Raw genomic sequence first — 21,377 nt, 5'->3', positions numbered from 1 at the left:
ATAAGAGAGAAGGCACAAATGAATAATAATGTGATAAGGTCTAGCTCTGTGTCCCCACCCAAATCTCATCTTGAATTATAATATGAATTGTAATCCCCACGTGTTGGTGGAGGGACCTCATGGGAGGTGATTAGATTATGGGGGCAGTTCTCCCACGCTGTTTTTGTGATAGTGAGTGAGTTCTCATGAGATCTGATGGTTTTATAAAGGGCTTTCCCCCACTTTTCTTGTCTCTCCTTCCTGCCGTCAAGTGAAAAAGGATGTCTTTGCTTCCCTTTCCACCATGATTACAAGTTTCCTGAAGCCTCCCCAGCCCTTCAGAACTGTGAGTCAAACTTCTTTCCTTTATAAATTACCCAGTCTTGGGCATGTCCTTAGAGCAGCGTGAGAATGAACTAATACTATTGTAAATTAAAGAAAGGTTATTAGAGGTGGCACATGCCTGTAGCCCCAGCTACTGGGAAGGCTGAGGCAGGAGGATCACTTGAGCCCAGGAGGGTAAGGCTGCAGTGGGCTGTGTTCATGCCACTGCACTCCAGCCTGGGAAACAGAGAAAGACCCTGTCTCAAAAAATAAAAAATAAGATTTCTAAATTTAAAAAAATGGCACCACATAATGATTCAGGAGTTAATTCTCCAAGATGTAAATAACAATCCTTAATGTGTACGCAACTAACAACAGAGGGTCAAAATATGTAAGGCAAACACCGAGAGCAGCAAGGAGAAATAGAGAAATCTGTGATTATTCTGAATAATAATATTACTGGATAATATTGGAAGCTGGAGACTTCAACACCTCTCTTGGTAATCGACAGATCCAGCAGGCAGAAATCAGTAAGGACACAGTTGAATTGAACAGTGCTGCCAATCAACTGGCTCTAACTGCAGTGTGCAGCCACAGCTTGACATCCCTTTGGAAGGAATACTGCTGTCATGTATGACAACAACCAACACAGAGAGGGCCTAAGAATCCCAGGAGGCCTAGAAAGTCTTTACCTAAAAAGCTCTGCCCTCCTATACTGGGCAGCCTCACCATTCACTTAACAAACACACAGAGTTTACCACATGCCAAGTTTCCTTTTACACCTTTTACATGTACGAATGCATTTAATACTCTATGAAATAGGTCATATTACTTTCTCCATTTTCGGATGAGGAAACCAAGGCACAGAAAGTGATTTGTCTGAGGTTGCACAGCTGTGACAGTCATGGGTCTTAAATCCAGCACTCGGGTTCCAAAGCTTTGGTTCTTAACCACTATCTGTCTAGCAGTCAGAGTCCCTACTGTTTTGGGGGTCAATGACCCATCCGAGCATCTAATGCAAACCCCAAACCCTGTTTCTGGCAATGTGCACACACTTCATTCTGCGTTCCATTTTAAGGGTTCACAGAATCCCCAAAGCCCAAGGGAGGACCTCAGGTCAAAGGCCTGTCCTCTAAGCAGTGGGCAGCTTTTGAGGCTCTTTGAGCAGGGGAGTGGCAAATTTTTGAGAAGTCTGGGGGGATGTGCACAGTTAGCAGTTACTGCGGATGAGGCTCACCCTGCCTCTTCTCCACATCACAGCCAGAGCCATTTTAAAATCAGAAATGAGGCCAGGGCCAGCTCACACATCCAACGCCCCCTGGCTCCTAAAGGGCTTCCTCACAGGGGCCACAGATCCCCAAGGGGTACACAGCTCATCAGAGAAGCATCTCTGACTTAGAATAAAATCCAAGAAAAAAGCCAGTTGCCAGAGTACACACCCCCTGACTGCATTTATGTAAGACTTGAAATCACAGAACTATGGAAATGGAAAACACATCAGTGGTTGCCAGGGGCTAAGGGGGTGGGTCAGGAAGGGAGTTGGATGTGGCTATAAAAGGAGAACAGGAGCCATCCTTGTGATGATAGAACTGTGCTGGATCCTGGCTGCATACACAAATCTATGCCGGGATCCTGGCTGCATACACAAACCTATGCCGTGATAAAATTGTGTAGCACTAAACCACACATGCGTATGCAAATACAAAAATTAGTACAAGTAAATCGGGAAATCCGAACAAGGTCGATTGTATCAGTGTCAACATCCCAGCTGTGATACTGTATTACAGATTTCTACAATCTTGCCCTTGGGGGGAACAGCATAGAAGCGGGGGTCTCTTTACGACTTCTTTTTCTTTTTCTTTTTCTTTTTGAGATGGAGTCTCACTCTGTCGCCCAGGCTGGGGTGCAGTGGCGCGATCTTGGCTCATGGCAACCTCTGCCTCCCGGGCTCAAGTGATTCTCCGGCCTCAGCCTCCCCAGTAGCTGGGACTACAGGTGTGCCACCATGCCCGGCTAATTTTTGTATTTTTAGTAGAGATGGGATTTCATCACATTGGCCAGGCTGGTATCAGACTCCTGACCTCAAGTGATCTGCCCGCCTCGGCCTCCCAAAGTGCTGTAATTACAGGCGTAAGCCACCACGCCCAACCTCTCTATGATTTCTTCCAACTGTGTATAAATCTTTAGTTATCTGAAAATAAAAAGTTTAACTTAAGAAAATGAAGAAAAGAGCCAAGCCCCCTGACAAACTAGCTTCTGCTTACCCCCCTAACATTTCCCTCCTATCCCCTCTCCCTCTTCTGCAATCCTCCATTGGCCTCTGAGCCCTGGGATGCACTCCCAGCTCTCCCCTCTCCAAGTGTTTGTACCAGAAACTTCAAAAGCCTTCTCTGAACCCCCTCATCTAATGCCGGCCCTCCCTGTGACTTCTTATCACAACACCCTGTTTATTTCTGTCATAGTACTTATCACTACCTCTAATCAGATTAGTGAGGTTACATGTGTGAATGTTTATTTTATTTCAAGATGCAGATAGCAAAGATAGATAGCTTTGACTGCAAAAATGTTTTCAACGTCCCCAGATTTCTTTTTTTTTTTTTTTTGAGACGGAGTTTCACTCTGTTCCCCAGGCTGGAGTGCAGTGGCGTGATATCGGCTCACTGCAACCTCTGCCTCCCAGGTTCAAGCAATTCTTGTGCCTCAGCCCCTTGAGTAGGTGGGATTACAGGTGTGTGCCACCACACCCAGCTAATTTTTTGTATTTTTAGTATAAACAGGGTTTCCCCATGTTGGCTGCGCTAGTCTTGAACTCCTGACCTCAAGTGATTGACCTGCCTTGGCCTCCCAAAGTGCTGGGATTACAGGCGTGAGCCACTGTGTCTGGCCTAGATCAAAATATGCCATAAGAAAAAGTCAGACGGCAAGTGTGTTAGTCCATTTTTGCATTGCTATAAAGAAATATCTGAGACTGAGTAATTTACAATTACAAAGAAAAGAGGTTTAATTGGCTTATGGCTCTGCAGGCTGTACAGGAAGCATAGCACACCTATCTACTTGGCTTCTGGGGAGGGCTCAGGGAGCTTTTATTCACAGGGAAGGCAAAAGGGGGGCAGGCATACATGCTCTGCTCGCTGCTTTATCCCCAGTGCCTAAAACAGTGCCTGACATAGGTATAGTATGTGTTCAATAAACATATATTAAATGAATGAATGGTTAAAATTCAGCAATAATAGGCTGGGCACGGTGGCTCACGCCTGTAATCCCAGCACTTTGGGAGGCTGAGGCAGGTGGATCACCTGAGGTGAGGAGTTCACCAACATGGTGAAATCCCGTCTCTACAAAAATACAAAACTTAGCCGGACATGATGGTGGGTGCCTCTACTCGGGAGGCTGAAGCAGGAGAATCACTTGAACCCAGGAGGCAGAGGTTGCAGTGAGTCGAGATCATACCATTGCACTCCAGCCTGGGCAACAGAGCGAGGCTCTGTCTCAAAAAAAAACAAATTCAGCAATAATAAATTCAATCTTTTTTTTTTTTTTTTTAGATGGAGTCTCACTCTGTCACCAGTCTGGAGTGCAGTGGTGCGGTATCAGCTCACTGCAACCTCTGCATCCTGGGTTCAAGCGATTGTCCTGCCTCAGCTCCCCTGAGTAGCTGGGACTACAGACAGGAGCACACCACCACGCCCGGCTAATTTTTGTATTTTTAGTAGAGACGAGGTTTCACCATGTTGGCCAGGATGGTCTTGATCTCTTGACTTCGTGATCTGCCCGCCTCAGCCTCCCAAAGTGCTGTGATTACAGGTGTGAGCCACCGCGCCTGGCCTCAATAATCATTTTTAAACATGAACCAGGTCCCAAGCTTTTGTCCATAGTAATTGTATAAGAAGTACTTATTTTGTGCCTGACACTGTTCTAAGTACTTACAATATATTAATCAATTTGGTTCTCCCAAAGACCCTATGAGGTAGGTGCCATTAACATTCCCATTTTACAGATGAGAAGACTGAGGCACAAAAAGGCTAGAGCACTTGCTGGTGGTCGCAGAGCCATAACCCAGGCATTGTCACTCCAGAATCCATGTGTTTAAGGACTGTGCTTGCTGACCCTTGAAATGCAGTCCCCAAAACCCTGGAACTTTGTCCAGGGAGCCCCATTGGCCTGAGACCCATTGGCCTGAGCCCCAGAGAGAGCAAGCGACAAGGCCAAGGTCACAGAGTTAGGAAGTAGCAACGTCGGTGAAGGCCCCAGCCAGGAAGTGAGCAGAAGCAGCCGCCTGGGAAAACACGCCCGCCAGCAGGAGAACACACTTAACTCGCGTTTTTAAAAAACTCGGGGGAGATTAAGTGATTAAGCCTTGAAATGTCAGAAGCCAGCAGCAGCCTGGAAGCAACCCAGCAGGGCTCTTTCCAAACCCATGGCGGGTGGAGGGGGGGACGGGCAGAGGAGTGGGGGCGTGCAGCGGGTGGTACAGGCCTTCTGCTCTTCTTCCCTCTGGGCAGCAAACCTGGCTTGGAGGAGGGGCTGGTTCTGCAGACAGGATGCAAGCAGCTCTGTGACAGGCGGCATGTGGAGAGGAATCCAGGGACAGCAGGGGTTTCAGGTGGGGGCTGGGGGCTCTGGAGCCGCTGACCCCTGAAACTCCACGATAGAAACTGGCCTGAAACCTCACCTCCTGTGGCGCAATCAGTTAGTCATGCTACTTATAAGAAACCAGCTCAGAGCTTCCTCTGGCTTCTGGGACGGCTGGGCTGGGCTGGGCTGGGCTGGCAGGAAGCTAGGCATGCACGTCTTCCTGGGACAGCAACCTTCCCAGAACTGAGGTTTCCAGAACCAGCAGCCACGTCAGTAGCCCCACGGGGATGGTAAGGCAGGCCAGGCCAGGGCTCCAGAATGGCCTGGGCTCTGCCTGGTTTGCTGCATCCCCAGCCCAGCCAGTGGGAGGGAGGGGGAGGCAACAGACTGGCTCTGTAGCCACCAGGAACACAAATCAGCACCCTCCAAAAACAGCATCCACCAGCCTGCTGTGGTTCACCCGTCCTCACCCACTAGCTCAAATACCTCATTTATTCTCCTTCTCTTTTTTTGTTTTAGAGACAGGGTCTTGCTCTGTGGCTAGAATACAGTAGCACCATCAAGGCTCACTGCAGCCTTGAACTCCTGGGCTCAAGGGATCCTCCCGCCTTAGCCTCCCAAGAATCTGGGACTACAGGCACATGCCACCATGTTCGGATAATTTTTAAATTTTTGTAGAGATGGGATCTCTTTCTATGGCCCAGGCTGGAGTGCTGTGGCACAATCACAGCTCACTGCAGCCTCAAACTCCTGGCCTCAAGCAAACCTCCTGCCTTGGCCTTCCAACGTGCTACAGGCATGAGCTGCCATGTCCAGGCATCGTCTCATTTATTCTTGCTGTGGGTGTTTTCCAAGCACTTCCTATAGGCTGGCTATTACAGATGCAAACAGGCCATTCATTCATTCATTCATTCCTTTCTTCTTTTAACAAATATTTGAGCAAGGAAGAAGTTACTGGAGCGTCTTGAGCAAAGAAGTGACATGGTGAGACTAAAAACGACCTCTCTTGCCCGGGTGGTGGGGGCACGGGTAGAAGTGGGTACCAATGAGGAGGTTGCCACTCTGGCCCCAGAGAGAGGTGCCAGGGCTTACACCAGGCTGCGGGGATGGGGAGGTTGAGAAGGGGCTGAATTCTAGAGCTGTACTGAAGATAGAGCCCACAGGATTTGCTGACAGGATGGATGCTGTGGGGTGGGAGAGAGAACAGGAGAGCTAATAGGAGTCAAGAATGATTCCAGAGCCACTGGCCTTTTCCAAGATGGCGGCCTGTGGGGGGAGCCCGTGTGAGAGGCCAGCCTGCTGGGCAAGCTGCAGGACTTCAGATTAGTAGAGGAGGCTGTTAGCAGGCCCTCAGGGAAGACCCTCCCTCGTCCTAGGGGGTCAGGTTTCTTTAGCGGGGATGCCCAAGAGTTCTCCCGGGGAGGGGGTCCGGCATCCTGCCTACAGCAGGCACTCAATACGTGATCATGTGTATTTTATTTTATTCTTATTTTAACAGGTATACAGTGTTTCCTTGGTGCCAGACACTAGCCTAGGTGCTTTAAGCTCTCCCTATAAGTATAATTATTAAACCCATTTTACAGATTCTGAAGGGTTTTTTTTGTTTTGGTTTGGTTTTTTTGAGACAGAGTCTCACTCTGCAGTCCAGGCTGGGTGCCATGGTGCGATCTCAGTTCACTGCAACCTCTGTCTCCCAGATTCAAGCAGTTCTTCTGTCTCAGCCTCCCAAGTAGCTGGGACTACAGGTGCCCACGACCACGCCCAGCTAATATTTTTGTATTTTTAGTAGAGACAGGGTTTTGCCATGTTGGCCAGGCTGGTCTCGAACTCCTGACCTCAGGTGATCCACCTGCCTCAGCCTCCCAAAGTGCTGGGATTACAGGTGTGAGCCACTGCGCCTGGCAGACTCTGAGGGTTCTTATGAGAGGGCGGGGTATGGGAGGGAATGAGGAAAGACCCAGTGAATAGGTAGGCAGGAGGGAGGACATGGCCCACTTCCCACCCTACGAGCCGGGCTCTTGGCTGGAGCAAGGGGGAGAAGGAGTGGCTGGCATGGCAGCTGGAAGGTTGGCAGGCCAAGGACAACACCGTCTGCCAGGCCATGGCAGTAGACTCAAACTCTGTCTCTAGGGCAGTGGGGAGCCAGTGAAGGCTATTAAGCAGGAGAGGAGAGGGCTGAGATGAGAGCTGGCAAAGAGGGGGCAGGTTTGAGCCTGTCTGGGAGGGGCAGGCAGCAGGGACTTGGTGGTGCTTGGCGGGGAAAGCAGGGTGGAGAGAGCAGGGAGAGAAGGAAAGTGGCCTCGGGCTGGGGTGGTGGGGAGGACCCCAGGGACCCTTCCCACGATGGAGAGCCGAAAAGAGAAGCAGATTTGCTGGGGAAGACCACGCGCTCCGGCGCACTGCGGACACTTTGGGTCCACATAGTCAACAGGCAACTCCATCCGGGAGCCTGGAACCCAGGCCTGTCTTCAGAAGATTCTTGAGGCCCAAGGGAGGAGACAGGGCCTGAGGACACTGTGTCCAGAAGCCACCTGCTCAGGAGCAGCAGCCAGCCTGGCCTCCATCTTTCTGCAACCCGTTATCTTGCTTTATTTCTCTGCATTCTCTGTGGCATGTTGCACACTCAGGCGTTATGTGTTTGGTGTTCATATCCCCCACTGCAAGGCCAGCTCGCACAAGGCCAGTGTTGGTCCCACTCACAGCCATCTCCCCAGAGCCTAGTGTGCCTGGCACACAACAGGCATTCCATGAATATTTGCTAAATGGAAGAACAACCGGATGAATTCCCCCGGCCATGTGCAGGGAGGCCTGGCTGGTCATCCCCAATTTTCCACCTCTCCCTGCTGGGCAAACGCTGGCAAATCCTGGCTTGGAGTCCCCTTAAATGTCCTAATGCAGGCACAGATCTCAGCCACCTCAGGGCCCTGACCTCTGGAGAGCTGGTTATCGACTATCACTCATTGTCCTGAGCAGCGGACGATGGCCTCTGGCGCCAGGGTGCTGATGAGATTTCGACTGTCTTAGTGACAGCTATGGCTCCCAGCTGGCCTCCTTCATGAGGTCTGCAGAGGTCACTGCGACTGGCCATGTGTCCCCACTTCCTTCAGCCATGAGAGGCCATGCCCTGGGCCCTTCTGCCCTTGGTTTCACCCCTCTCCAACTGGGTGCAACTTTGCTCACCAGCCTTGGCGTTGGTTGTACCAGTCTCACTAACAAAAAGGCAGTTGAATGCTGTGCGCGGTGGCTCCTACCTATAATCTGAGCAATTTAGGAGGCTGAGGCAGGTAGATCACTTGAGTCCAGGAGTTTGAGACCAGCCTGGGTAACATGGCAAAACCCCTGTCTCTACCAAAAATACAAAAAAAATGCCAGGCATGGTGGCACACGCCTGTAGTCTCAGCTATTAAGGGAGATGAGGTAGGAGGATGGCTTGAGCCCAAGAGGTCACAGCTGCGGTGAACTGTGATCATGCTACTGCACTCCAGCCAGCCTAGGCAACAGAGTGAGACCGTATCTCTAAAAAAAAAAGAAGCCCTTGAGCCTCACTCATCAACCATGAACCCAATCCAAGGAGCATTGCAGATGCAATTAATATCGTCTCCACTGCAGAGATAGAGAAGCCGAGGCCCAGAGAGGGTGAGGAACCTGCCTAAGGATGCACAGCTAGTGAGTGGGCTGGGATTTGAACCCAGGCCTTTGGTTCTGGAGTCCACAGCACAGTCTGTGGAAGACACAGTCCAACACCCTCCCTGCAAGCACAGAGGGAGGAATGAGGCTGAGGGGGGTTCAGAAGTTGCCCAAGGTGACCGTGACGGAGCAGGAAGTAACCAGGAGGAATTTAGAATCTGGCCTTTGTCACCATTTGCTCGGCCCTCAGCAGCAGTGAACTTGTCTCAACAATGACCAGGACTTTGCCCCCTGGGCAAACCCAAAGCCAGGACAACACATGGGCACAGGTAAGAGCTTCCTGTTCATTTTCTGTTTGCAGACTGGTGTATGGAAGGCAGTGGGTGGGGTTCTCCCCATGGAGCTCTTCCTGTTGTCTCACCCCATACCATTCCTGGATGGGTGAGGACACACAGACATGGGGGCCACCCTTGTGGGCAGGGACCCCCGAGCATCTAAGACACAGAAGCATAACTCTGGGCCTGAGTGCAGGCTCCAACGTGAATGGGTGGGAGACTGTGGTGGGCTGGGGTCTACTCAGACCCTCAGTCTCCTCATCTGTGAAATGAGAATAAGATCACTTGCTTCATGGCTGGTTGCAAGGCGGTGAAGAGGCCGTGGCTGGATGGGAGAGACCTGGGATAGTGTTGGTGGAGTGGTTGGCAAAGGCTCATCTCTGAGCACCAAGAAAACTCTTTGAGACCTTGAGCAAATGACAGCTGCCACGACAGCACACGCAGGATGTCACAGGCACAAGCTGAGCGAAGGAAGCCGGGCTCAAAACAGCAATACTGCCTGGTTCTGTTTAGATAAAGGAGATAAACTGATCTTGGAGTTGGCAGTCAGGACAGTGGCCTTGGAGGACAGGGCTGTGACCTGGCAGTGGCAGGAGGAAACCTTCTGGAAGGCTTGTCATGCATTGCTACTTGATTAGGTCATATGCATGTGCTAATTTTGTGAAAATGGATGAAGGTTCACACTTGTCTGTGCGCATATCTGCACGTATGCTGTGATAAAAAGGCAAAGAAAGCTAGGCGTGGTGGCTCACGCCTGTAATCCCAGCACTTTGGGAGGCTGAGGCGGGTGGATCACGAGGTCAGGAGTTTGAGACCAGCCTGACCAACATGGTGAAACCTTGTCTCTACTAAAGATACAAAAATTAGCCAGGTGTGGTGGCGCGTGCCTGTAATCCCAGCTACTCAGGAGGCTGAAGCAGGAGAATTGGTTGAACCTAGGAGGCAGAGGTTACAGTGAACTGAGATTGTGCCACTGCACTCCAGCCTGGATGACAGAGCGAGACTCTGTCTCAAAAAAAAAAAAAAAGGCAAAGAAAACAGACAAGAGGCTGAAGCAGGAGAAGAATCACTTGAACAGAAGTTGCAGTGAGCCGAGATCGCGCCACTGCACTCCAGCCTGAGCAACAGAGCAAGACTCCATCTCAAAAAAAAAAAAAAAAAAAAAAAAAGAAAAGAAAAAGAAAAGAAAACAGACAAGAACAAGAAGGAAGGGAGAGGGCAGAGGCTGCCATCTAGGCTGTTGGGTGGACAGCAAAGATCTCAGAATCACTAACCCTCAGGGCAGGTGGGATCCCAATGGCTCCTTAATCTACTCCCGATGATACCTCAGTCCCCAGGCCTCTCCAGAGGCCACCAACTCTCTACTTCTCTGTCTCTGGCCCGCAGCCCACAGCCACCTCCCCTGTGGCCACTGAGCCACCTCTTCTGCAGTAGACTCAGATACCTACAGGGACACAGTCACGTGACCTCAAGGAGTAGAGATGGGACAAGTAGAAAACACAGCCCCCTGTGATAAAGGACAGCTACTTTTTTGCCACATGAAAATGAAGACTTGCATGTTGCTAGATCTTTTGATTTTTCAAAAGAAGTTAGAAATTTATATTTTTATGTGTGTTATCCTGATTTTTTTTTTTTTTTTTTTTTTTTTTTTTTTTTTTGAGATGGTTAGTCTTCTCTGCTGCCCAGGCTGGAGTACAACGGCACCATCATAGCTCACTGCAGCTGCGACCTCCTGGGCTCAAGTGATCCTCCTGCCTCAGCCTCCCGAATTGCTGGGACTGGTAAGGGGGTAGTGCTGGGAAGGGAGAGTGTGGTCCCTTTAAATAATACAGAAGGGTGGAAGGGAAGTGCTGCAAGGAGGAGGGCGTGGTCCCTGGCTAGGGTTCCATCCTCATGGACCTATTTGAGGACAGGCATTTCCTGCCCAAATATTGCATTTCCCAGGACCACCCCGGCCTGCCATGGCCCCATCCTGTGCCTATAACCCACTCCCTGCCCAAGGAAAAAAAAAAAAAAAAAAAAACAGAAGGAAAGGCAGGACAGGTCATATTCCTATTTTATGGATGAAGAAACTGAAGCCAAACCAAGAAAATTACTTGCCCAAGATTATAGTTACAGAGCAGAGACGCCACCGCAAGCTTTGCTGCAGCTGTTGTTTTTAAACTCATCTGGCTCATGAGTACAGGAGTACTGACGTCGCATAAAATGGAATTCATGACAATGATGTCTTGAGTAAGTATTAGAAGAGAGAAGGTGGATGGCTTCTTTGTTTTTGTTGTTTTGAGAATGTCTCACTGCGTCACCTAGACTGGAGTGCAGTGGAGCAATCATAGCTCCCTGCAGCCTTGAATTCCTGGGCTGAAGTGATTCTCCCACCTCAGTCTCCCGAGTAGCTGGAACTACAGGCGCACGCCACCACACTCAGCTAATTTTTATTTTTTGGTAGAGATGGGGTCTCACTATGTTGCCCAGGCTGGAAGCTGGCTCTTTTATACTGATTAAAGGAGCAATTCAGCCAGCCGCGGTGGCTCACGCCTGTCATTCCAGCACTTTGGGAGGCTGAGGCGGGCGGACTGCTTAAACCTAGGAGTTTGAGATTGGCCCGGGAAACATAACAAAACCCCGTCTCTTCCAAAAATACAAAACTTTTAGCGGGGCGTAGTAGTGCACATCTGTAGTCCCAGCTACTCGGGAAGCTGAGATGGGAGGAACACCTGTGCCTGGGGAGGCTGAGGCTGCAGTGAGCCATGATCACACCACAAAACTCCAGCCTGGGCAACAGAGTGAGACCCTATCTCAAAAAAATGGAACAATTCACCAAAAAGGTATAAAAGTCCTGAACCCTTATTCTATTCATATGGCTATGCACTTAACAACATAGCTTCAAAAATAAAGCAAAAAACTGACAGACTCAAAAGGAGAAATTAACAAATCCTCTATTATGGTGAATTGTAATTGTATTACAGTGGAAAAAAACACATAATGACATAACAAATACAGATAATATAATAGCTAACTTGATCAAATAGATACATTTCTAGAACCTTATACCCAACAGAAAATATACATCCTTTTCAAACACAAGAGGAAAAAAACGACCAGAAAATCCTGTAAAGATCTCAGCAAATTCTCCACCACTGATATTATAGAAACCACATATATTGACCACAACAACCATAATGACCAAATTTAGAAATCAACAATAAAAAGACGGCCGGGCGCGGTGGCTCAAGCCTGTAATCCCAGCACTTTGGGAGGCCGAGACGGGTGGATCATGAGGTCAGGAGATTGAGACCATCCTGGCTAACACGGTGAAACCCCGTCTCTACTAAAAAATACAAAAAACTAGCCGGGCGAGGTGGCGGGCGCCTGTAGTCCCAGCTACTCGGGAGGCTGAGGCAGGAGAATGGCGTGAACCCGGGAGGCGGAGCTTGTAGTGAGCCGAGATCGGGCCACTGCACTCCAGCCTGGGTGACAGAGCAAGACTCTGTCTCAAAAAAAAAAAAAAAAAAAAAAAACAATAAAAAGATAACTTTAAAAATTCCATCTGTCTCAAAAATTTAAAAAGCACATAATTAAGTAAGTCTTAAAATGCAAACCAAAAGGAAAATTCTAAACTGGGCGGTGAATAACATTGTGTAACAACTTGTGGAATGAATCCAAAGCAGTACTCAACGAAAAAATGATAGCCTTTTAGCCTGAAGTAGACTTACTAGAGAGCATGAAAAACTGGAAACTCTTAGCTTCAGACAAGGACTCTCAGAATAGAAGAAACTTGGATTAACAGCAGCTCACACAGAAGAGAAACATGGAGATTTTAGCTGACAAGCCCAATATGCACTCCAAGTGGGATATGGCTGCTACACAGTATGATTCCAGGTTGCATCAACAGAAGTATAAGCTCCAGATCTAAGGAGGTGATAGTGTCCTTCCTCTTTGACCAAACAAACAGTCTTTGTGCGGGACTCCAACCAACTGAATCATGTCCAAAGCCAGGCCAAACTTATAATTTCCTGAGTCAGGGAGAATGCCTGAAATAACTACAGTTGTGTAGTCTGAATAAGAGAAATATCCAAGTTTAGAGGGAGATGGTCACTACCTCCAAGGGGCAGAAACGGACCCAGAAAGTGGAAGCTCCTAGGAAGCTAATTTGGGCTGGGCACGGTGGCTCACACCTGTAATAACCAGCACTTTGGGAGGCCGAGGTGGGCGGATCACCCTAGGTCAGGAGTTTGAGACCAGTCTGGCCAGCATGGTGAAACCCCATTGCTACTAAAAATACAAAAATTAGCCGGGCGTGGTGGTGCACGCCTGAAATCCCAGCTACTCGGGAGGCTGAGGCAGGAGAATCACTTGAACCCAGGAGACAGAGGTTGCAGTGAGTCAAGACCGCGCCACTATACTCCAGCCTAGGCAGCAGAGACTCCACCTCAAAAAAAAAAAGAAAGCTAATTTGGCTAAATCTCAGGAAGATTTTCTCCCAGTTAGAGCTGCTCACCTGTGGAAATGTGGCTTCTGGAAGAAATACGCTAGAAGCAAGATTGTCGGGAGGCTGTGGCTCTGCCTGCTTGGAGACCTGCCCAACCCAGAAAGCTGGTATCTCTCCTCCCTATCTTCTCTTTTGAAAAAAGGCAGAATCCTTCCCTGGCCGCTTCAGGAAAACATAAGGCCTTCTCTGGGTTTTTCAAAAATGGTTCTGGGTGACTATGCTCGCTGATTTCCAACCACGAAATGTAATCCTTTAAAACTCTCTTCTTTGGGCTGGATAGTTCAGAACCATGGTTAAATGCACAGGCTTCTGGGGCTGCAGCCCTGGGATTGAATCTGGACTCTGCCACTTAGGAGCCGTGTCACCCAGGTACGTCTCTATCCTGAGCCTCAGGTTCCTCCTCAAGGAAATGAGCAGGATACCCACTCATCTCCATTCCTGCACCTAGCACAGAGCGCGATGTGGACTCCAGCCTCCACTGCCAGAGGCCGTGGTTGGGGCCGTGGCTTCGAGATGATTCAAGCACGTTACATGTATTATGTACTTTATTTCTATTATTATTATATTGTAACATATAATGAAATAATTATACGATCACCATAATGCAGAATCAGTGGGAGCCCTGAGCTTATTTTCCTGCAATTAAATGGTTCCATCCGAGGGCGATGGGAGACAGTGACAGATCATCAGGTATTAGATTCTCATAGGAAGCCCGCATCTGGGGCCTGGCACGGTGGCTCATGCCTGTAATCCCAGCACTTTGGGAGACTGAGGCAGGTGGATCACCTGAGGCCAGGAGGAGTTCGACACCAGCCTGGCCAGTATGGTGAAACACTGTCTCTACTAAAAATACAAAAATTAGCTGGGTGTGATGGCATAGGCCTGTAATCCCAGCTACTAGGCTGAGGCAGGAGAATCGCTTGAACATGGGAAGGCAGAGATCGCAGTGAGCCGAGATTGTGCCACTGCACTCCAGTCTGAGTGACAAGAGCGAAACTCCGTCTCAAAAAAAAAAAAAAAAAAAAGGACGCAACCCAGATCCTTCACATGTACAGTTCACAAGAGGGTTCACGCCCCTGCGAGAATCATCTAATGCCTCAGCTGATCTGACAGGTGGCCGGGCTTGGGTGGTAATGTGAGCGATGGGGAACAGCTGTAAATACAGATAAAGCTTCGCTTGCTCACCAGCTCACCCGCCACTCACCTCCTGCTGTGTGGCCCTGCTGTGTGGGGACCCCTGGTCTGAGACACTGAGGAAAGTGCTCATTCATAAAACAATATGTAAGATGATTGGACTGTCTGGCAAATGGGGCTTGGAGGAACCAGTCCTGCGCTGCCCACATTCACAGTATTGCTGGGCAGATGGATGGCAGGGAGTACGCTGACAATGTAGAAAAGTAGATCGATCTAAATGGCAGGTGTGTCTTCAGCACTCAGGCATAGATTTTATTGTGTTTCAACACCATGGTGAGGACTGAGGACTCTGGAGCTTTTGGGTTCACAGCCCTGCTCTGCTGTGATGTGTGACCCTGGACAAGTTACTGAACCTCTCTGTGCCTCTGTTACTTCATCTGCAACATTTGCACGAGAGTAGCTCCTATCTGGTAAGGTTATTACACAAGTTAAATGAGACAATGCAGATATCCGGCCCCAGCTCCCTCCCTGATGTCTGTTCCTAGACCTCCTTCTTGCTCGGTTCCATCCAACCACACCAGCTTCCTTGCTGTGGGTCAAACACACCAAGCTCATTCGCGCCTCCAGGCCTTTGCACTCTCTGTTCTCACTGCCAGGATCCCTCTTTCTCAGACAGCCCCATGCCTTGGTACTTCAGGTCTCAGCTCAAAAGCCACTTCCTCAAAGTCACCAAGCCCAGAATGCTTTCAGCTCCACGAGGGCCCTCACTTCTGGGTCACTCACTCCCGTGTCCCCAGCCCCTGGCACATTGGCTAAGCAAGCATTAAGCGCCTAGCCCCAGGCTGGCACTCGAGACATGTGAGCGCATGTCATGTTCAACTTTGCTTTGCAGGCTACAGGCTCTAAGACCCAGAACACAGCCCCTCCCACCAGGAACTCAATTCCACCAAAGCCTTGGAAGGCCCCATGGCTACTCTTCCCCTCCCGGGACCCACTTCCTCCATCTCCAGATGCAAGCCCAGCTGGGGACCATCCTCAGCCGAGAGGTTACAGACAGCACCCAGGCTGGCTTTAGCACAGACCTCAGATTTCTTAAGCAACTGAGAGGAGGTGAGGAGGCCTGCGGGGGCCTCTAAAGAGAGAATGAGTCAGTCAGAGACAGACCTGAAACCTGAGACACATCAGCATTTCTTGGAAAGGCAAGAACGGACGCATTTAGACAGAACTGTGCATGCAGAATGAGAGGTAAGCATAGGCCAGTCAGGAAGTGGAGTCTTCCGTCCTCTGTGAGTCCCTCCACCTGGCCCTCTCTTCCTCAGACCTCCATCCCTCATCGCTCTCAAATGTCACCTCCTCAGGGAAGCCCTCCCTGATTCCACCTCCACCCAGCTTTGCTTTCCTTCCTAGCACAGTCTCCACCTGATAGGATATTGCAGGCCCATGTTCTCTCCTGTAAAACCCTGGGGGCCAGACATTGTTCAGAATTCAGAATGACTCAGGCTGTAGAAAGGTCACCTTGTATAAAATACCCCCCGACGTGCCCACCATGCAGGGCGGGAAAGCACCCAATGATCAATTGCACTAATATCTCTGCAGAAAGACATCTGAGCATCACACCAAAGAGGATAACGGACTCTAAAAAGCCTCACGTTTAGCTTCAAAATGAGTTAAGAAAAACTTTCGATTTTCGGAGGTTGTGGATTTCGGAATAACAGATAAAGCTGTCGATCTGTACATATGTATTGGCTGTACATTGCCTGTCTGCTCAACTAGAATCTAAACCCTAGGAGAGCAAAGGACTTTGTCCAATGCTCTGGCATATATAGGTGCTCAATAAATTCCCGAGGAAGAAATGCAGGAGGAAGCCAGGTGCTGGATATGCAGAAGGGACTCGGTCCAAAATGCAGAGAGAAACAGCAATCACTGAGACCCTTTCCAAGAGCAAAAGGTCTACACAAACTATCTCATGAACGCTCTCCCTGCAAATACCCATGACAGACAAAGGGAGGCTCAGAGAGGTTAAACAACTTCCTCCGGTTACACACTGGAGAGCTGGGAAGTAGCCAGCTCCGATTTACACCCGGGACCCCCTCTTCAAGCTCAGGCCCTTCTCTCTGCCTCAAGCTCAGAGAAGCAGAGCAATTTGCCGGATGTCATAAAACAATGGAGATGCACCCGGTCTGACAGTGGATTCCCCAGCCTCTGTAGGACCTCGAGCCTCTGCTGGGGTGCTCTGATCCACACTCACCAAGGGCAAGTCTGTGCAACGTCCAGGCAAGCTCCTGGCCTCTGTTCTAGCCCAGCCATGGGAAGTCTAGCTAAACGTGGCTGGGCATTCCACTGTGCCAGCCAGGAGGAATACTCAGAAATGTCTTTCTTGGTCACTCCAGCGAACTGGTGCAAGCAGGAAAGAATACATGGGAAGAAAAGTCGGATGCAGTCTGTCCCTCAGATGTGCGCCTGAGGCAAGGCTACCGCATTCATCTCCGGGTCTCAGTTCTCACCTGCAAAATGGGTGGACTAAATCCCAACCAATAAAGCTCAAAGGAGGCAACAATAAAGATATATTCATTTAGGCCAGGCACGCTTGCTCGCATCTATAAACCCAACATTTTAGGAGGCTGAGGCAGGAGGATTGCTTGAGACCAACAGTTCAAGACAAGCCTAGGCAACATAGCAAGATCCTGTCTCCAAAACTGTAAAAACAATTAGCCAGGCGTGGTGGCACACACCTGTAGTCCCGGCTACTCAGGAGGCTGAGGTGGAAGGATTACTTGAACCCAGGTATTGGATGTACAGTGAGCTATGATTGTGCCACTGTGCTCCAGCCTGGGCAATAGAGAGAGACCACGGCTCTGAAAAAAAAAAAAAAAAAAAAAAAAAGGGGTATTCATTTAACAAATACATAGTTTTTACTACATGCCAGGTACTGTTTTGTATGCTTGACATACATTAACTCATTTAGTCATCAATACAATGGCATAGTCACTAAAATCTCACAAATGCAGAAACTGAGGCTCTGGGAAGTCAGTTACACAGTAAGTAGCAAAGCCAGCATTTGCAGTGGGTGATCTGGTTCGAGTCCATACTATCATTTCCCAGCTATACGTCTTGACAGGTAACAACAGACGTATACATTGATTGTGGACCCATTGGGTGTTGGACATTGTGTGAAGTAGCTTATAAAACATGTCATCAACCCTCACAAAAGCTCACTTTTACAAACGTGAGGAAGCACAGTACCTAGGGGGCTCCTGTCCTGGCCTCAGTCACTCCCAGGTACCAGTGGGGCATCTAATCCCAAACGCTCTCCTCCATCCTCCCAGATGGGGACAAGGGCAGGGAGAAGGGGGAGGCAGAAGAGGTTCTCCCTTCTCACGTATTTATGTATTCGTTTATTTTGAGACAGGGTCTCGCTCTGTCACCCAGGCTACAGTGCAGTGGCACGATCACAGTTCACTGCAGCCTTGACCACCTGGGCTCAAGCTATCCTCCCACCTCAGCCTCCCAAACAGCTGGGGCCAGAGGCACCTGCTACCACGCCTGGCTGAGTTTTTAAATTTTTTTTTTTTAGGAACAGGGTCTCGCTATGTTGCCCAGGCTGATCTCAAACTCCTGGGTTCAAGCGATCCTCTCTCCTCGGCCTACCAAAGTGCTGGGATTACAGGTGTAAGTCACTGCGCCTGGCTTCTTCTCACTTCTTTGACAATTCATTTCAGCTCCTTTTTGAACTGGGAGCATTAGAAAACTGAACATCCCCACCCTTGCCCTGGGCTTTTTGCAACCCTGGGATTGTATCGTATTAAACATATCAGTCACTGAGTCACTTCTCAGCATTTGGAAACCCTTAGGTTATCTCAGACCTGCCGGTAACTGGATGTGTTGTAGCCGGGGTGACTGACGGCAGGTTTTCCTCCCTACTACCTCCCCAACACCTTCCTCCAGGTTCAGATCCAGAGGCCCAGGGTGGGGCCCAGGAATCTGCATTGTTGCTTTTACAACTCAAACCAAGGTAAAATACACTGGCCCAACGAAGCTCCTCGGCACAGCATTCAAGGCCTTCCACAATGCAGCCCAGCCCACCTTTCCATCCATCTCTGGCTTCTCCTTACTCCCTAAGTTCCATACACAGTACCCTTTCACACCTCCCAGCCTCCGCCCACTCTGTGCCCGCCTTTACCTCCCATCCTCCGCCTGCCAGACTCCCCTGCTCCACTTACAAGGCTAGCTCAGGGTCCCCCGGTGCTGGGAAGCCTGGCCCAGTGCCCTGTGAAGAGCTGATCCCCTCTGGCTTGTGGTCCTGCAGCCACTGGCGCATCTGTACCCTCGCAGCCCCCACACTGTCACGTGTGTCTTCCTGCAGAGGGGGTCCTCCTTGAGGCAAGCACCAGTGTCCAGAACACCACCCAGGGCCCGGCAGGAGTTGAATGAGTGCTAGTGAGTGAATGAGTGGCTTAGCGGGTCACCTCCCATTCATGGGCCGGGCTAGCTGAGTTCTAAGAAACCCCTGCAGGACCCTGGAATGCCCTAATGTGCAGGACACCCTGGCCAAACATACACCAGAGCCTGTTTCCCCACTGGACTTTGGGATTTTGATAAAGGCACTGAGGTCCCAGCAAATGCTTTGGGCTCCTCAAAGGTCACTGGGGGCAGAGAAGTGCAGTGGGTCATGCCTCCCCGAGGGCTGGGGAAGGGCAGAGACTAGAACTGCAGCAGGGTTAGCGCTGGCCTGGGGGCATTCCTTGAACCCCATAAGCAGACAAAATAGCAATCCCCTATCTTGCTTAATTCTAAGAAATCCAGATTTTGTTTAAAAAAAAAAAAAAATCAGGGCTCAGTGGCTCACACCTGTAATCCCAGCATTTTGGGAGGCCAAGATGGGAGGATCACTTGAGGCCAGCCTGGGCAACATAGTGAGACCCCATCCCTATAAAATAAATTTTTAAAAAGAAAATAAAGATCAGATTACTGAATCTGAATCTCAGGGCGAGGAACTGGGAATCTGCATTTGAAGCAAATCTCCCGGAGATTCTGGTTATTGTGGTGGCTCCTCAAACGTGATTGAGAGATGGAGAGCAGCTGGCTCTGGCGTGGGATTGCCTGGGTTCCAGTCCTGATGCCCCACGGACTCCCAGGTGGGCGGCACCTTGGGGCAAGTTATTAAAGGGGCAGGATCTCAGTGACCTCATCTGTACAATGGCCATGACGCACAGCACCGGCCACAGAGAGGTTAGTGGGAGGTTTCACTCGGCATCCTTTCAGTAAAACAAGTCCTAGTCAATGATCGCCATTAGTGGGTCCCTCTGATATTCGGAGGCGGAGACCGCAGGTCCAAAGGGCCTTGTTTCCCCAGATTCACTGACCTAGTACTCAAATTTACAGTTCTCAGAACTTTTCCCACCCTTTGTCTCTCCGAAGTCCTCACTGACTTCCTGAGCGCGGGGCAGGGTGCCACTGCCCGGAGAAGAGGGGCTGCGTGGCCTCCGACAGCCTAACCCCAAGACCCCCACCCCCGCAGGCCGTCCCGGCGGAGGTCTCACGGCCAGCACCCGCTTTGGGGAGCGCTGGGTGTCCACGAACCTCTGGCCTCGCGCCTCCTCTGCCCTTCGGCCGCAAGGACGGAACCGGGTGCTGCTCAGCGCACACCGAGAGTCGCGGGCTCGGGCCCCGCGCGGGGTCGGGGTGGTCCCCGTAGTCCCCGCGGTCCCCGCTGCCCGGGTCCCCGCCGGCGGCCGAGCCCTTCCCGAACCCCCTCAGCCTGCGTGCCCGGACGATACCCTCGCACCCCGATCGGCGCGCGGGCCCCGGGTCCTACCTGCGCGCCCCTGCTCCATTCGCCGTCCGGGAGCCCGAGCGGGAAGTGGGGGACCCCTGGGCGGCCCTGCCCTGGCCGGCACCGCGCGGGGCTTTCCTAGGCGCGGAGACCCAGCCCGCCCCGGCTTCCTGCGCTCCGCCCCGGCGCCCAGCAGATTTGCATGCGCAGCCCCGCCCGGCGCGCCCGGCCCGGGTCAAGGCTACCTCGCGCCCCTGTTGCTGTCCCCGCCACTGCTGGACAGTCCGAGCCGCCGTCCTCTGCTGGGGGCGATCCCAGCACCCCGCTGGGGGTCTTGCGGCGCGCTTCCTCCCACGCTGCAGCCCGAGGTCACGCTCAGCGGAGAACTCTGCAATGGATCCCGTTGGTCTCGGAATAAAACGCCCACGCCGACCAGGCCTCCAGGACCTACTCCTGCCTGGCCTCCGCGGCCTCCCCTGCGCTGGGGGCAGTTGCGTTTGGGGTAGGAGGGCTGGGCGACTGGAATCCTCCTCTCCTTCCTAACAACCCAGCTTCCAAGTGCCAGTGTTTGCACATTCTTCAATAAATGTTTACCCAGCTCCTACTCTAGCCACATTTGGATAGTAAAACAGCCCCTTCAATCAGTAACTAGTACAATCTTGTCAGGCGCTGTGCGAAGGCACTACAAATGTTAACTCGTTCAGTCCTGGCAGCTACCCTATAAGAAAGTGATACTATCACCGGTTTTACAAATCGGGAAACTGAGGCACAGAGTACTTAAGAAATTCAAAACGGGTTGGGCAACGTGGCTCATGCCTGTAATCCCAGCACTTTGGGAGGCCGAGGCAGGAGGATCACTTGAACCCTAGAGTTCGAGACCAGCCTGGGCAACCCTGTTAGCGAGAGCCCGTATCTACAAAAATTAACATTTATAAAATTGTAAAAAAGAAAACCAAGAGGCCGGGCGCGGTGGCTCACGCCTGTAATCCCAGCACTTTGGGAGGCCGAGGCGGGTGGATCACGAGGTCAGGAGATTGAGACCATCCTGGCTAACACGGTGAAATCCCATCTCTACTAAAAATACCAAAAATTAGCTGGGCGTGGTGGCGGGCGCCTGTAGTCCCAGCTACTGGAGAGGCTG

General features: G+C 50.7%; 1 protein-coding gene across 28 annotated transcripts in view; it reads right to left on the bottom strand.

Moving 5' to 3' along the window:
* IL4R (interleukin 4 receptor) overlaps positions 1 to 20,896 on the bottom strand; it is a 50,645-nt gene extending 29,749 nt beyond the window's left edge. For 2 of the 28 annotated variants that reach the window (XM_077985663.1, XM_015125833.3), the window contains exon 1: positions 20,279 to 20,896. The gene's annotated coding sequence lies outside the window, so the exon portion shown is untranslated. Of the gene's footprint in view, positions 1 to 2,361; positions 2,495 to 4,810; positions 5,016 to 18,683; positions 18,821 to 20,248 lie in introns of those variants that run through there. The other 26 variants (XM_077985671.1, XM_028841522.2, XM_077985666.1 and 23 more) reach the window with 23 other exon arrangements.
* Between the last annotated feature and the right edge of the window lie 481 nt (positions 20,897 to 21,377).

The sequence above is a fragment of the Macaca mulatta genome, chromosome 20 (assembly GCF_049350105.2).
Source record: "Macaca mulatta isolate MMU2019108-1 chromosome 20, T2T-MMU8v2.0, whole genome shotgun sequence".
Classification (NCBI taxonomy): domain Eukaryota; kingdom Metazoa; phylum Chordata; class Mammalia; order Primates; family Cercopithecidae; genus Macaca; species Macaca mulatta.
This window is presented reverse-complemented; position numbering and strand designations above follow the sequence as displayed.